Below are 14,372 nucleotides of genomic sequence, written 5' to 3'. Positions count from 1 at the left end.
TTTATTTATTGTTCTGTATCTTTTTGTTCTTCTTGGGCGTCTTCTTGTTTTTATCGCTGGTTTGTTCATATTGTCAGTGTTCTTATATCTGATTCGTTCCTACCTCTTGTACGAATTGGTATTTTGTTCATATTGTTTTTGTTAATGTGTATCTATTTAGTGCATCTCGTTACGTCTTACTCTTGCTGTAGCTGTTCTTTTTCGTCCCCTTCTACCAACTCTTCAACCATATTTTCTACTTCCTCCTCCTCCTCCTCCTCCTCCTCCTCCTCTTCCTTCTCACCGTTGCCAGGAGTGTTCGTCGAGGTCTTTATGAGAACTCTCCGTGTTATCTTTATTGTTATCTTTAGTGGTGTTATCTTCTCTCTCTCTCTCTCTCTCTCTCTCTCTCTCTCTCTCTCTCTCTCTCTCTCCATCCTCTTCTACTATCTGTATTAAGTTTCCACAACACTCTCCTCCTCTCTCTTCCTCTCCTCACGTCCACCTCCACCTGTACCACCACCACCACCACCATCTCCACCACTACCACCACCACCACCTCCACCACCACCGTAACCCTTCGTCCTCCCTGCCAATAAAAGTCGCAAACTCGCATCCTATTATCTCAATTACATTAGAATTTTCCTCCATTCAGTCTCTAATTATCCCAAGGTCACGCTCGATTATCATTAGAGAAAACGACATGAGTGTGACGATGACTTTTCTATTCTACGTATTTTTGTTTTCTCTTGTGTGTGTGTGTGTGTGTGTGTTTGTGTGTGTGTGTGTGTGTGTGTGTGTGTGTGCGTGTGTGTGTGTGTGGTTTTATGACTTTTCTATTTTACGTATTATTTTTGTTTCGTGTGTGTGTGTGTGTGTGTGTGTGTGTGTGTGTGTGTGTGTGTGTGTGTGTGTGTTTTATATGCAGAAACATTTGATCAAGTCATCTATAATACTTTTTGATGTCTCTTGTTTGTCTCTTTTTGGCCATTTAAACGTTTTTCTCATCTATTATTTTTCCGTACCAATCTGATGAACGTTCCGTGTTTGACAGTCTGGCTATGCACGTGTCAGTAAATTGATCAGTTAAAGCAATCTAACTATTTTTCTGCATATCAGGTTTTGTCTATCAGTCACTATCTATCTGTCGATTTGTCTGTTTGTATGTGCCTCTCTGTCTATCTATCTATCCGTCTGTCTGTCCGTCTTGCGGTGTATCTAACATTTAACCGTCTATCTGTATATCTTTTCTTAATACCTTTCTACTACCTGTCTACCCATTCGTTTAGATATTTCTGTCCTTACCTCGCTGTCTACCTGTCTATCTCGTACATCTGTCTTTCTTCCTATCTTCGTATCCATATCTCTGCCCTTATCTCACTGTCTGCCTGTCTATCTTCGTACATCTGTCTTTCTTCTTATCTTCGTATCCATATCTCTGCCCTTATCTCACTGTCTACCTGTCTATCTCGTACATCTGTCTTTCTTCTTATCTTCATATCTCCGTCCTTATCTCACTGTCTGCCTGTCTATCTTCGTACATCTGTCTTTCTTCTTATCTTCGTATCCATATCTCCGTCCTTATCTCACTGTCTGCCTGTCTATCTTCGTACATCTGTCTTTCTTCTTATCTTCGTATCCATATCTCCGTCCTTATCTCACTGTCTACCTGTCTATCTCGTACATCTGTCTTTCTTCTTATCTTCATATCTCCGTCCTTATCTCACTGTCTGCCTGTCTATCTTCGTACATCTGTCTTTCTTCTTATCTTCATATCTCCGTCCTTATCTCACTGTCTGCCTGTCTATCTCGTACATCTGTCTTTCTTCTTATCTTCATATCTCCGTCCTTATCTCACTGTCTGCCTGTCTATCTTCGTACATCTGTCTTTCTTCTTATCTTCGTATCCATATCTCTGTCCTTATCTCACTGTCTGCCTGTCTATCTTCGTACATCTGTCTGCCTCTCTTCGTATCGACACACTGCACATCGCTAGTGCATGCGACATTCCAAACAGCGCGGATATAAAAACACTCAGCACTACCGCTCTTCAATTCGAGCTGGTCCTGAACTCTTCGATTAAAAGACTAACGCGTGATATTGCCTGATAATGGTTTCCGTGCGACAGTAATGAGCTCTGAGGGAGGAAAAGGATAAAGGTAGACAGACAGATAGATAGATAGATAGATAGGTAGATAGTTTCGTTTTGCAATCTCCTTCCCTCCTCGCCTCGTCCACTCCCCTAAAACAAATATTGAACGTTTTTTTTCGCTATTTAATTAATTTTTGCGTTGTTTTAGCCGTTCAGCATCTAAATGGTGGTAAATGAACGGAATGATTATAATACGATTTGAATTAATTTGTACAATGCTCGTTCTAATGATATGTATTCGTGTTAGCTGTTGTGTTTCTTTACAGCTACTACTACTACTATTACTACTACTACTACTACTACTACTACTACTACTACTACTACTACCTCCTGTTCCTCCTCCAACGTCTTTTTCACCTCCTCCTCCTCCCCCTCCTCCTGCTCTTCCTCCTCTTCCATGTGGCTTCTCCGGTAACTAGAGTTTTCCCGAATGTTGATAAAGCTTATTAAAAGTTCCGAAAAGGGAGATGACGGTGAACCTCATTACAACTTTGCGTACCTCTGCCCTTCTTGATTCCACCTCCTTCTTTCCCGCCTCTCGTATTCCTTCTCCTCCTTCTCCTTCTCCTACTCTTCCTTCTTTGCCTCCTCTGAATCATCTGCCTTAACCTTAGTTTTTGCCTTGGTCCAATATTCTTCTTTTTCCTTCCTTTTCTCTACCTCTTTCTGTCTCTCGCCTTCTTGGATGTGTTCTTTTTTTATATTTTCCTTTCGCTCTTGTTTTCTTTGACGTGGCTAACAAGCACTACCTCTGCCGTCTCCGCCTCCTCCTCTTCTTGCTCATTTCCGTTCTTGCTCTCCTCGTTAAGTTCCTTCTGCTTATCTTTTTCCTCCTCGTCCTTCTCCTCCTTATTAACATCTCCTCTACTTGCTTATTTCCGTTATTGCTCTCCTCATTTTTCTTTGTCTACTCTTCATTTTCCTCCTCCTCCTACTCCACCTCCTCCTCCTCCTCCTCCTCCTCCTTCTACTCTTCTTCCTCCTCCTCTTCGGTTATTCATTCTCCCATCCTATAAATCTTCATTCTCCTCGTATCCTATAAATCCTCCTCAGCGTCCCACTCCTTTATCTAGCATATTCATTATCGCCTCCAGGATACTCCCATTTGCCTCCCGTCTTTACTGATCGCCTTCCTCCTCCTCCTCCTCCTCCTCCTCCTCCTCCTCCTCTTCCTCCTCCTCCTTTAGACGAGTATTTTGAATCCAAGCACCAACTAAGATATTACTCATTGTCGTAATAACGTTAAGTTCTTTCGAATACTGGTGTCCTTGTCCGTTTTATCGCCGGTTAGTGGTAGCAGTAATGGTAGTTTTTTCCTCTTTCCTTCATAATTTCCATGCAGTTTTTCCACGCTGCATGGTTCTTTTTCCTTTCCTGCCAGCTTTGGCTTGAGGGATGGGGGGGGTGGGGAGGAGCCTTCGCCTTTGCTATCCTTCATCTTCCACCTTTGATTAGACAGTTAGTGTAGCTTGTCACAAACACCCTCGTAATGACCATCATGTCTGCTGTTGTTTGTTCTTCCTTTGTGTTTCTTTGTGTTCCTACTTCATCTTGTCGTCCAGCTGCTTGTCCTTCGATCCGAGATTTACTGGTTGAAGATAGGAGAGATTTAGGCGTCTCAGTGGGATCCGATCTCTGTCCAGGGAATCAGGGATCTCACTTTAGGAATCTCGGCCTTGTCTCGATTATGCCGTACAGTTCTAGTCTCCTTATTAAAGTTCATCTTATTACAGTGCTAGCCTCTTTTTTACAGTCTCCCCCCTATAGCTCTAGTCCCCTCATAAAAGTTCTAGTCTCCTTATAGAAGTTCAAGTCCTCTTATTTAATTTCCAGTACCCTTATAAAAGTTCTAGTACCTTTAGTTCAGTTCTACTCCCCTTCTCAGAATAAAGAAGAAAAGTTATAATCTGCGCAAAGGAGCATGACGGAAATTATGCATGGATCGAGAAACCTGTCTTATACGGGTAAGCATTATGCCTAAACTTGTGTTCTCTTGAAGGGCTGGAGTTTGTAAGTGGATGAAACTCTTGAGCTGGGTGACATTAATTAGGTTTCGCTGGGGGCGCATGGCAGGAGGGGGAAGCATTAAGTTTAGGTCAGAAAAGTTTGGTTTGAATAAAGACATCGGCACGAGAAGGATTTATAAATATAGCGTTAGTGGAGGCGTATAGAACAAATTTTTACTAACTCCTTATATTCTTGTGCTCCTCCTCCTCCTCTTCCCCCTTCTTCTTAGCCTCCTCCTCTTCCTCCTCCCCCTTCTTTTTATTCTCCTCCTCCTCCTATTCCCCCTTCCCCTTCTTATTCTACTCCTCTCCTCTCTACCTCCACAGCTACTACTACTACTACTACTACCACCACTACTACTTCCCCTCCTTTTCCTTGACCATCTCGTCCTCCTTCTCTTCCTTCTTTCGTGAGTGAGTGGAGCCGTTGACGGGGAACCAAACAACCCCTCAGACACATAGCAGAGCAAACAGCGTCCGAAGGGTCTTAAAGATGCTGCAGTGACTCTTGGACAAAAGTGTTACATCCGCCCCAGCGATCTGAAGCGCCACGATTCTTTTACGCTGTTTTGCCTCCGATATGGAAGTGAGTCAGCCGCGCAAAGAACAGGCAGACAGACACCCACGACGAGGACGGACCAAGAGGTGAAGAGGTCCAGACGAGTGTGATTTTATTTTTATTTTTTTTATTTCTAAGTCCGTCTGTCGTTTTTTTTTTTTTGTGTGTGTGTGTCGTTCGGTGTTCCTGTCTGTCTGTCTGTGTCTATTTCTCCCGGTTTGTTTGTCTCATTTTCTGTTTTTTCCTGTTTTTCTTAGTTCTTCTGTTTGACTCTTTAAGTGTCTGTTTTTCGATGTGCCTGTCCAATGTATCTGTCTGTCTGTCATTATCTGTCTGCTTTCATGTTTTCGTTATTTTCTTGCAATCCTTAAACTTTTTCTTTTTTAACCTTGAAAACTCCTGGCTTATTTTCGTATCCAAGTATCGTTTTTTTTTACTCCTACTCTTAATCTATTACTCCTTCTTATTGTTCGGTTTAAAAAGGCCAGAAGCGTCAATCTCAGGTCAGACGAGTGACTGTGTCTGAAGAAAAATAAAATAAAAAAGTTCGTTCTATTTCAGCATCCAGTTCAGTCTCTCGGAAATGTTGGGGTAATCTTTCCTTGAACCTTCCGGGGGTGAGTCAAGCGTGGGTGGGTTCCTGCAGGTTGGAGGCTTCTCATTCATCTGCCTTTATCCTGTACGAAGAAAAACCATCATCTAAACGCAATCTCGCTCGTTACAGCATGCCGCCTCGCTCTAAGACCCACAATATCGGTTATTCTCTGATGATTCTACTTTTTTTTCCTAATCTTTATTCTGTTCGTCATTATTAAGTCGTCATTACCACCATTACTTTCTCCTCCTCCTCCTCCTCCTCCTCCTCTTTATTCACTATCTCCGTTTTCTCTCTCTTTCGCATCCTCCTTTTTCTGTAGTATTATCAAATCGTCATTACCACCATAACATTTTTTCTCCTCCTTCTATTCCTCTTTCTCCTCTCCTTCATTCATTCTCCGTTTACTCTCTTTCGCTTACTTTTCCTCCTCTTCCTGCTTCACCGTACTTGCCCTCCTATGTAATCCCTGTATAATTTTCCTCCTCCTCCTCCTCCTCCTCCTCTGACTCTCTCACATCCCCTTCTAAATCCTCCTCCATCTTCTCATCCTCATCCGCCTCTTCATACGCCTCCGCCTAGTCTCCTCTCACCAACCCTTCAATTTCCTCGTCTGCTTTTGAGTTCGATATTGGTTTGGTTTATAAGTTCAATGTGTTCAGAAAACTCAAATTGACCGCCTTTGAGAGAGAGAGAGAGAGAGAGAGAGAGAGAGAGAGAGAGAGAGAGAGAGAGAGAGAGAGAGAGAGAGAGAGAGTACGGACCTAGGAAATTTTTCGCTCCAGAGAATTAGACTGCCATGGGTATACGATGGGAGTTGTTTGTTTGTTTGTTTGTTTGTTTGTTTACTTGATTAATTGCTTATTTGATTGCTTGTTTGTTTGTCTAATTTTCGTTTCAGATCGTGTGTGTGTGTGTGTGTGTGTGTGTGTGTGTGTGTGTGTGTGTGTGTGACTCAGAAATAGATTTTATTTCTTATTTACGACTTCATGCACGGTTGCTCTCTCTCTCTCTCTCTCTCTCTCTCTCTCTCTCTCTCTCTCTCTCTCTCTCTCTCTCTCTCTCACTCTCTCTCTCTCTCTCTCTCTCTCTCCACACACACACACACACACATCTAATACACCTGGGTTGAAAGTTGAGAAATTAAGGCAATTAAAATTAAAAGGAATCAATAAGATGTCTATTAGATGAGAGAGAGAGAGAGAGAGAGAGAGAGAGAGAGAGAGAGAGAGAGAGAGAGAGAGAGAGAGAGAGAGAGAGAGAGAGAGAGAGAGAGAGAGAATGTGGAATGAAGTGGAGTGGTCTTTGGTTCCAGGAAATAGTGATAGTTAAGTATTCATGAAACTTAACTCATTTATATTAAGAAATCATCACAGGCTTGCTATTAATTAAGGTAGAGAAATCAACTTTTAACCTGCGTATTATGACCACTTCTCGCATTTTAGAGTCATTAATGCTGCTGCTACAAATACTTCTGCTCATATAAACATCATCCCTGCGTTTACTGTTAGTGTATGTTCAATTCCTTACTAAACTTAGCTATTCCACTATTAATCTTGTATATTCCATCACTCTTTGCTAAGCTTACCTGCATTTTCCATTTATTACTAACCGTTTAATGATTTTTTTACTTTTTCTTACTGCTATTTATTTACTACTATTTTAATTCTACTTTTATTTCTTATACTATTTTACTACTACTTTTTTGTTTTACTTGCAATCTTTCAAATATCACAACTCCTTACTAATCTTACCTGTACTACCTTCGACCTTGCACATACTTTATTCTCCTTCTCTCAAGTATTAGTAACAGTTCCATTTCTGGCACTATAAAACAGTACAAAGAAAACATTCGAAGTGAAAGCAAACCGCGCAAGATGGAGTTTGTTTTATTATATTTAGCAAAGAACGCCGCTTCCTGCCTTTTGAAGTATCGGCGGCCGTAAATTTTGCTCGCTCCTGGTGCCTTATGAGATTTTTTTTTTTCAAGTAGAAAGTAGAGGGAGAAGAGGAGGAGAAAAAAGGATTAAACTGAGATGGGTAATAAAGAAGACGAGGTGAAGGAGGAGGAGGAGGAGGAGGAGGAGGAGGATAATTGGAAATACGAGGAAGAGAAAGAGGAGGAAGAAGAAATTTATGGAGTTAAATCCCCCACCCCTGACACACACACACACACACACACACACACACACACACACACACACACACACACACACACTTCAATGACTATTAATGTAAGGGGGAAATGGACCCCACTTTGATGTGTGTGTGTGTGTGTGTGTGTGTGTGTGTGTGTGTGTGTGTGTGTGTGTGTGTGTGTGTGTGTGTGTGTTGCATGGAATATAAATAACTAAACGTCCTCCTCCTCCTCTTCCTTCTCCTCCTCTTCCTCCTCTTTCTCGTCTTCCTCTTCCTCTTTTTCCTCCTCCTCTCAAAAGTTTTAATCTGTATCAACTTTTTTTTTTTGTCTCGTTTGTTTTGTTTTTTATCTCTTGTCTTCTTTATCATTTGTTTTTAATATATTTTTTTCCTATCTTCCTTTCTTGCCTTTATCCTTACAAACATTTACCCGTTCATTTGTTCTATTTATTTTTCGTATTTTATTTCTTTCTTTTCTATATTATTCTATTTCCTTGATCTAGGGGTCTTCCAGTATCGATTTTTTTTTTTGCTTTGTATTTACCATTTGTTTTCTGTATCAATGTTTTTTTAAGTAATTTCTTTCTACATTTCTTTTTCTTTCTCGCTCTTAATTTCTCCTATTTTAATTTTCTTTCTTATTTCTTCTTTGCTTCCTCTATCCGTGTTTTGTTACTTTTTTAATATTTTTTCCTTTTCTTTGTATTTATATATTTTCTTCCTCTGTTTATTTTTTCTTCTCGCTCTTCTTTCCTCCCATTATATATTTCTCCCCTGTATTTCTTTTCCCCTCCCGGCAGCAAGGTCGCGCGCTCTTATCCAGGTCATACTCGGCCTCTGTCTTAACTTTCTCCTTTTCTTTTTCAAATTTAATTCTCTTTCGCTCCACGTGCCGGTGTTGCGTCTGAGATTCTTGGGGGTGAAAAATTCAGCCTTGGACAATCTAACTTGATTTTAATTTGACAAGTCGTCTTTCTCTTTCTCGCTTTTTTCTTTGTCCTCTTTTCCCTCTTCGACCGTACCTCCAGCTCTTGTCTTGATTTCCTTTATAGTTTGCTTTTGTTTGTTTGTGTGATTTAGTCTTTCTTTCCCTGTTGTGACCTTTCTTTTCCTCCCTTTTTCCTTTGTGTTCTTTTCCCTGCTTGACCTTTCCTCCGCTTCTTGTCTTGATTATGTTTGTAGTGTGTTTTGTTTGTTTGTGTGATTTATTATTTCTTTTCCTGTTGTGACCTTTCTTTTCCTCCCTTTTTCCTTTGTGTTCTTTTCCCTGCTTGACCTTTCCTCCGCTTCTTGTCTTGATTATGTTTGTTGTGTGTTTTTGCTTGTTTGTGTGCTTTTTGTTTGGCTCCTTGTTGTTTGTTTTTCCTTTTAACATCTTTCACCTCTTTTCCTCCATGTTTTTGTCGAAGGTTAGACGACGTTCCTGGTTGGTTGTTTTTTCTTTTTTTTGTTATCTCTGTTTTCCGGTTTATCCATGCTGTTTTATTGTTTCTTTGTTTTTCTTCTGTTTTTTCTCTGATCTAGCTATCTGTTTATCAATATATATTTGTCTTACTTTCTCTTTTATTCATATTTTCTCTTTCTTTTTCCTTTTCTTCTATTTCTCTTTCTTTTTCCTCTATTGCTTTCGGCCTATCCTTAGTCACTTTTTCCGATCTTTTTTTTCCACACACACACACACACACACACACACACAAACACACATTACGGTTAATTGTCTTATATTATTTTTCTATAAGTTTGTTAATTTCATCTATTTTTTTTATTGGACGCTGTGAAATAGCTTTACGAGCCCTGTATAACACAAGCTTTGGAAAGTGTGTGTATGTGTGTGTGTGTGTGTGTGTGTGTGTGTGTGTGTGTGTGTGTGTGTGTGTGTGTGTGTGTGTGTGTGTGTGTGTGTGTTTGGTTCTTCATGAATTTTCCTCCTGTTCCACTCTCTCTCCTTCATACTTCTAATTCTCCAGTTCCTCATCATCTTTCTCCTCTTGCTCCATTTTCTGCTTTCTTCCTCTTACGCGTGGTCTTGTATTTATAGTTTATTATCTATCTATCTATTTGCCTATCTCTCAATATATCTATCTGTATCTGAAAATCCAGAAATTCATTACCTAATTATTCTACGTCCAGCTGGTGTCACCCAACTTAATCTATGGCAAAAAGACAAGGAGAAAGGGACGCGTCTTCACTCTTATCAAATGTGGAGACTTTTTGGCGTGAAACGAACCCCCATGGAGGTAGTAACTGAGCCTAGCAGGAACTAAAGCGCGCTGTTCAAAATTTGCATCTCGCGTGACTTCACCTGGACCCCATGATACCTGTCTACGGTTAAAACTGGAAAACAGAAAACAACGCTATTTTCATTCATCAACAGAAAAAAAGAACATGATATAACGCCCTTCTAAATCCAATAAAAGCATTCACAATTCATTCGTGTTCATATTAAATTATGTTCCTTTGTTTTTTATTAATGCCAGACGTAGGTTGCTTGTTAATAATAAGTAATATATAAATGATTTTGCTTCGCATTCGTGGTCTGAAGCATATTAATTTTGGTGATGAAAGAAGGAGGAGGGGGTGGGGGGAAGGAGGGGGAGGGGGGAGAGGAGGAGGTGGAGGAGGAGGAGGAGAAGGAGGAGGAGGAAAAAGAGTAGGAGGAAGCAAATGAGGAGGAGGAGAAGCGGAAGGAGGAGGAGGAGGAGGAGGAGGAAGAAGATGAAAAGGAAAATTACAGGGTTAAGTGAGTGGAAAGGAGGAAGGAGAAGGAAGAATGGGAGGAATATTATCTCATGCATCAGAGAGAGAGAGAGAGAGAGAGAGAGAGAGAGAGAGAGAGAGAGAGAGAGAGAGAGAGAGAGAGAGAGAGAGAGTTTAATTAAAGGGTAACAAGTCTCATATTTAAAGTCCAGTGCATTTTCACTCTTTTTGCATAATATCGAAACTATTCCTGCTGACAATAACATCAGTAGACGGCGGGGCGAAGGTCATGGGTCAGCCAAGAAGGAGTGGTCATTAGGGAGGGATAAAAAGAAGAAGAAGAAGGAGGAGAAGGAGAAGAAGAAGGAGAAGGAAAAGAAGAAGGAGAAGGAGAAGGAGAAGAAGAAGAAGAAGTAGAAGAAGAAGAAGAAGAAGAAGAAGAAGAAAGTAAAAGGAGGAGGAGGGTGAGGAGGAGGAGGTAGAGCTGATGATGGTAGTGTAGGAGGTGATTAAAGAGGAGAAATATGAAGAGAAGGAAAAGGAGGATGTGGAGGATTAGGATTAGGAAGAGACGAAAGGGAATTAGTAGATGCGAGAGAGAGAGAGAGAGAGAGAGAGAGAGAGAGAGAGAGAGAGTCAGGTAATATTGCTAGTGAAGTGTAAGGCATATGATTAATAATAAACACAGGATATTGTTTTTCTTAATTTGTTTTATGTCGTTATTTTTATTATAATATTGCTTAATGTGCAGTGGACTTAGATAACTACGCAGAAACTCTGATTATGTAATGTACACTATTCATCGTCAGCTGTGGGCACATGACATTTACGGTATTGTATGTTTTACTAAATGTATTGTATATGTATTGTATATAAGTGTTTTGTATATAACTATTGTATTAACTACGTTGCAAAAGATTAGTCTATTCCTTTATCTATTTTCAACACTTTCATTACCAAATATTCTCTTTCCTCTGCTATATTTGTCACGTAACTCACAATGATTGATAAATAGACTTCGCAACATATCATTTCTTTTATCTTTCCTTGATGCCCTTACATGAATCTTAATAACTATAATAATAATAATGTATCTCCAATTTTCCGACAGTCGCTCAAAAATCACTTACTTCTATACCACCACCTACTTTATGTTTCCTTTTATTGTTATTTATTGTGTAATTGGTTGGGTATGATGGACTGTATGTTGTAATTTCCATCTTCCTCCCTCTCGGCCACGATATGCATTCCCGTCTTCCCACCTCTCGTATTCCCGCCTCCTTCATCTCCCTCCCACCTCATGCATTTTCATCTCACCCCTCTTCCTCCCGCCACATGCATTCTCCTCCACCTCCCGCCCATGAGTAATTGCGTGTTCATCAGTGGCGCGGAATTAATTTTCAATGTATGTACGACGTAATAATTCCAACATTTTACCAATAGCGCAGCAACTTGATTGAAACGATAGTAAATTTAAATGATTAACTCTGACTACCGATCAATTACCGGCTTTGAGAAATGGATGATAATATATAAAACAGCAGTCATTGTCCAGTTCGGCCCGACACGCTGCACAAAACATATTCATAGCAACCTTTAAATTACTGAATCCCTGCAAAAGGAAAAAATCGAGGCTCTTCAGATAATAAATACACATCAAAGTCTCCGAATGATAAGAGATAACGGCATATCAACACAGATCATAAACTCTCATCTCTCTTTGTCTGTTTGGAGTCACTTTATATATCATTGTCAGTTTGTCTGTCTGCCTTTATCTCCCAGTCTGCCTGTCTTATCTGCATGTCTGTGTGTGTCTGCATGTCGTGTGTGTCTGTCTATCTGTCTGTCTGTCAGCTACGTTCATTCACTGTCCCGCTACACCACACCATTCACTCCTTCATCTTCGTTCTCTGTAACATATTCTAAACCCGTCGTCTTTTTTTGCAGGACTTCACTCACTCTGCCTCTGCCTTCATCAGCCCGGCGCCTCCTCTGCTTTTACCTCGTTTTCTTTCTCTCCAAGTTACAAGGTTAGTGTGTCACGCTTGATACTTTTTTGGTCACTCTGCTCTTCACTTTCCCACGTTTTTCTTTTCACCTTATCCTTCACCTTGATTCCTTCCTTGACACCACTTCATTGCCTTCCTTCTTGCTCTCGTTATTATCAGATTTCCAGGAATGTGTGGGACTATTAATACTTTTTTTTTCATTCTACTCTTCATTTTCTCTCCTCTTCCTTTGTTATGCATTCCCTCGCTCCAACACTACATTGCCTTTTTCCTTGTTCTTCTTGTTATCAGATTTTAACGTAAGTTTGGCACGATTGACGCTTTACTTGGTCATTTCACTCTTTATTTTCTCTCCTTAATACATTCCCTGGCTCCACCACACCTCCTTTCATATTATTCTCTTTATTTTCACATTTCGAGGTAAGTGTGGCACGATTGACACTTCCTTTGTTATTCCACTGTTCATTTTCTCGTCTTTTCCTTCTTGATGCATTCCTTGACATTACCGCTCCGTCTTCCTCCTTATTCTCCTTTCTCCAGATTACCAGGTCGTGAGTGTGGATCGCTTCGTCATTTTCTCGCCATTCCACAAGTCATTTTCTCGCCATTTACCTTCTTACAAATACATTCTTTTCAATCATTGCGTTCAGTCTCTCTCACCCTCTCTCTTCTTCCCTTCACAGTCGCTTCTCGCACTTAAGTCCTCTCCAATACTCCTTTGATCTCTAACTTGCACCACTGGACCTGCAACGGCTTTGTCTTGTCTATGTTACTGCTTGTTTGATGATTATCCATGTTGTAAGCATTTATATTACCTCTTCGTGCACTGTTCTTTCACTTATCGTACATTTTAGGGTCTCGCAGCTCTCAATTCTTAGTATTTTATTCTTCTCTAGTCTTTATCTATCTTTCTATATCTATCTGTCTATCTTTCTATCTATCTACCTTTGCCATTCCACACTTCATCCTCCAGAACATCTCTCGTTAGCAACGTTGCCAGATTGTCGTACTCAGCCGCTTATATTTCCCGACTTCCTACCCCAAAACTGTCTTCTGGGCTCCAATAACGAAACTCATTTATAGTTATCGTTAAAATAGTTAGATCCGGATGTTTCTTGGCAATAGTTAGGCGTCAGAAACCGGTAAATACTATGCTCTGAGTACGATATTCTGGCAACGGTGCTCGTTAGCTTTTCACACTCCATAATGCTTGAGTCACCCACTAAGTCTCGTAAACGTCCCTCGCATGCTCGTCAAACAGAAGCTCTCGTCCGCAAGACTGATCTGGATTAATCTTCTATTGAGGTTCCTTTCCACTTACCTCCATTCCAGCATCGGCCGCCTCTGTCTCGATCCCTCTTACTCACTCACCAGCTCATATATAACATAAACCGCCGAGGTGACATTACGTAGCTAAGTTTAATCGTCCTCTCCCTTACGTCCCCTCCTCCCCTCTTATTCCCTCACGCCATCCCCTTCCTCTCTCTCTCCCATCCCATTGCCTCATGAATTCCCAAGACTCTCATGTGTTCCTTTCAGCCTTACAAACATATATATTAGGATCCCCATAAACCATTTTAACTGTTTTCCCCCAAATGCACAATCTTAAACTGTCTCCTCCATTACCGCCCTCTCGATTTTTCCACATGCTTTTTTTTTCAACGTCCATAAAGGCAGCTGATACCATAAGACCCGTCCCACTTTGCCTCCGTCTTAATCATACAATTTCAGGGACTTAAAAATGTATCAGTAACCTTCCCGAGCCTAAAATGTTCTTCCCTTTTATCTCTCTCCCCAGTAATTCTTTCCCCTGTGATCTTAATGCCACGCAGCTTTCCTGGTACTCTCAACAAAGCAATTCTCTAATCTCCATATTCATCCTCATTACCCTTTCCTTTGTGCGCCAGAATACTAGTTGTCTTTGTGGCATCTTGGCGTCTCCCTTCCTCCTGGTGTAATTTGTGCGTCAGATGCAGCCAGCCAGTCAGCGGTATACCTGTGTTATACATGTTAACCTCTAGGCCTTGACTCCATACATGGCTGATCTTTTCCCCACACTCTCTTTGGAGCACCACGACTTCATACCCCCAAACATTTAGTCATTCCCATACTCAGGGCTGGGGGTCACTCTTAAGGCTGAGCTCCTTTGATCTTCATCTTATACGTACGCAAGAAACTCTCCCCTTCTCATATCTATCCTCGTGGTATATTACTGTTGCCTCTAATTTGTTCTTCC

The 14,372-nt window shown here is 40.8% G+C and overlaps 1 protein-coding gene across 1 annotated transcript in view; it reads left to right on the top strand.

The window, feature by feature from the left end:
* Positions 1–14,372, top strand: part of LOC127004391 (histamine H1 receptor-like) — a 302,097-nt gene that overhangs the window by 103,912 nt on the left and 183,813 nt on the right. The window contains exon 3 of the mRNA XM_050872035.1: positions 12,075–12,157. The gene's annotated coding sequence lies outside the window, so the exon portion shown is untranslated. The remainder of the gene's footprint in view (positions 1–12,074; positions 12,158–14,372) is intronic.

This window comes from Eriocheir sinensis, chromosome 28 (assembly GCF_024679095.1).
Source record: "Eriocheir sinensis breed Jianghai 21 chromosome 28, ASM2467909v1, whole genome shotgun sequence".
NCBI classification, from domain to species: domain Eukaryota; kingdom Metazoa; phylum Arthropoda; class Malacostraca; order Decapoda; family Varunidae; genus Eriocheir; species Eriocheir sinensis.
The sequence above is the reverse complement of the archived record's forward strand: the minus strand, read 5'-3'. Positions and strand labels throughout refer to the sequence as shown.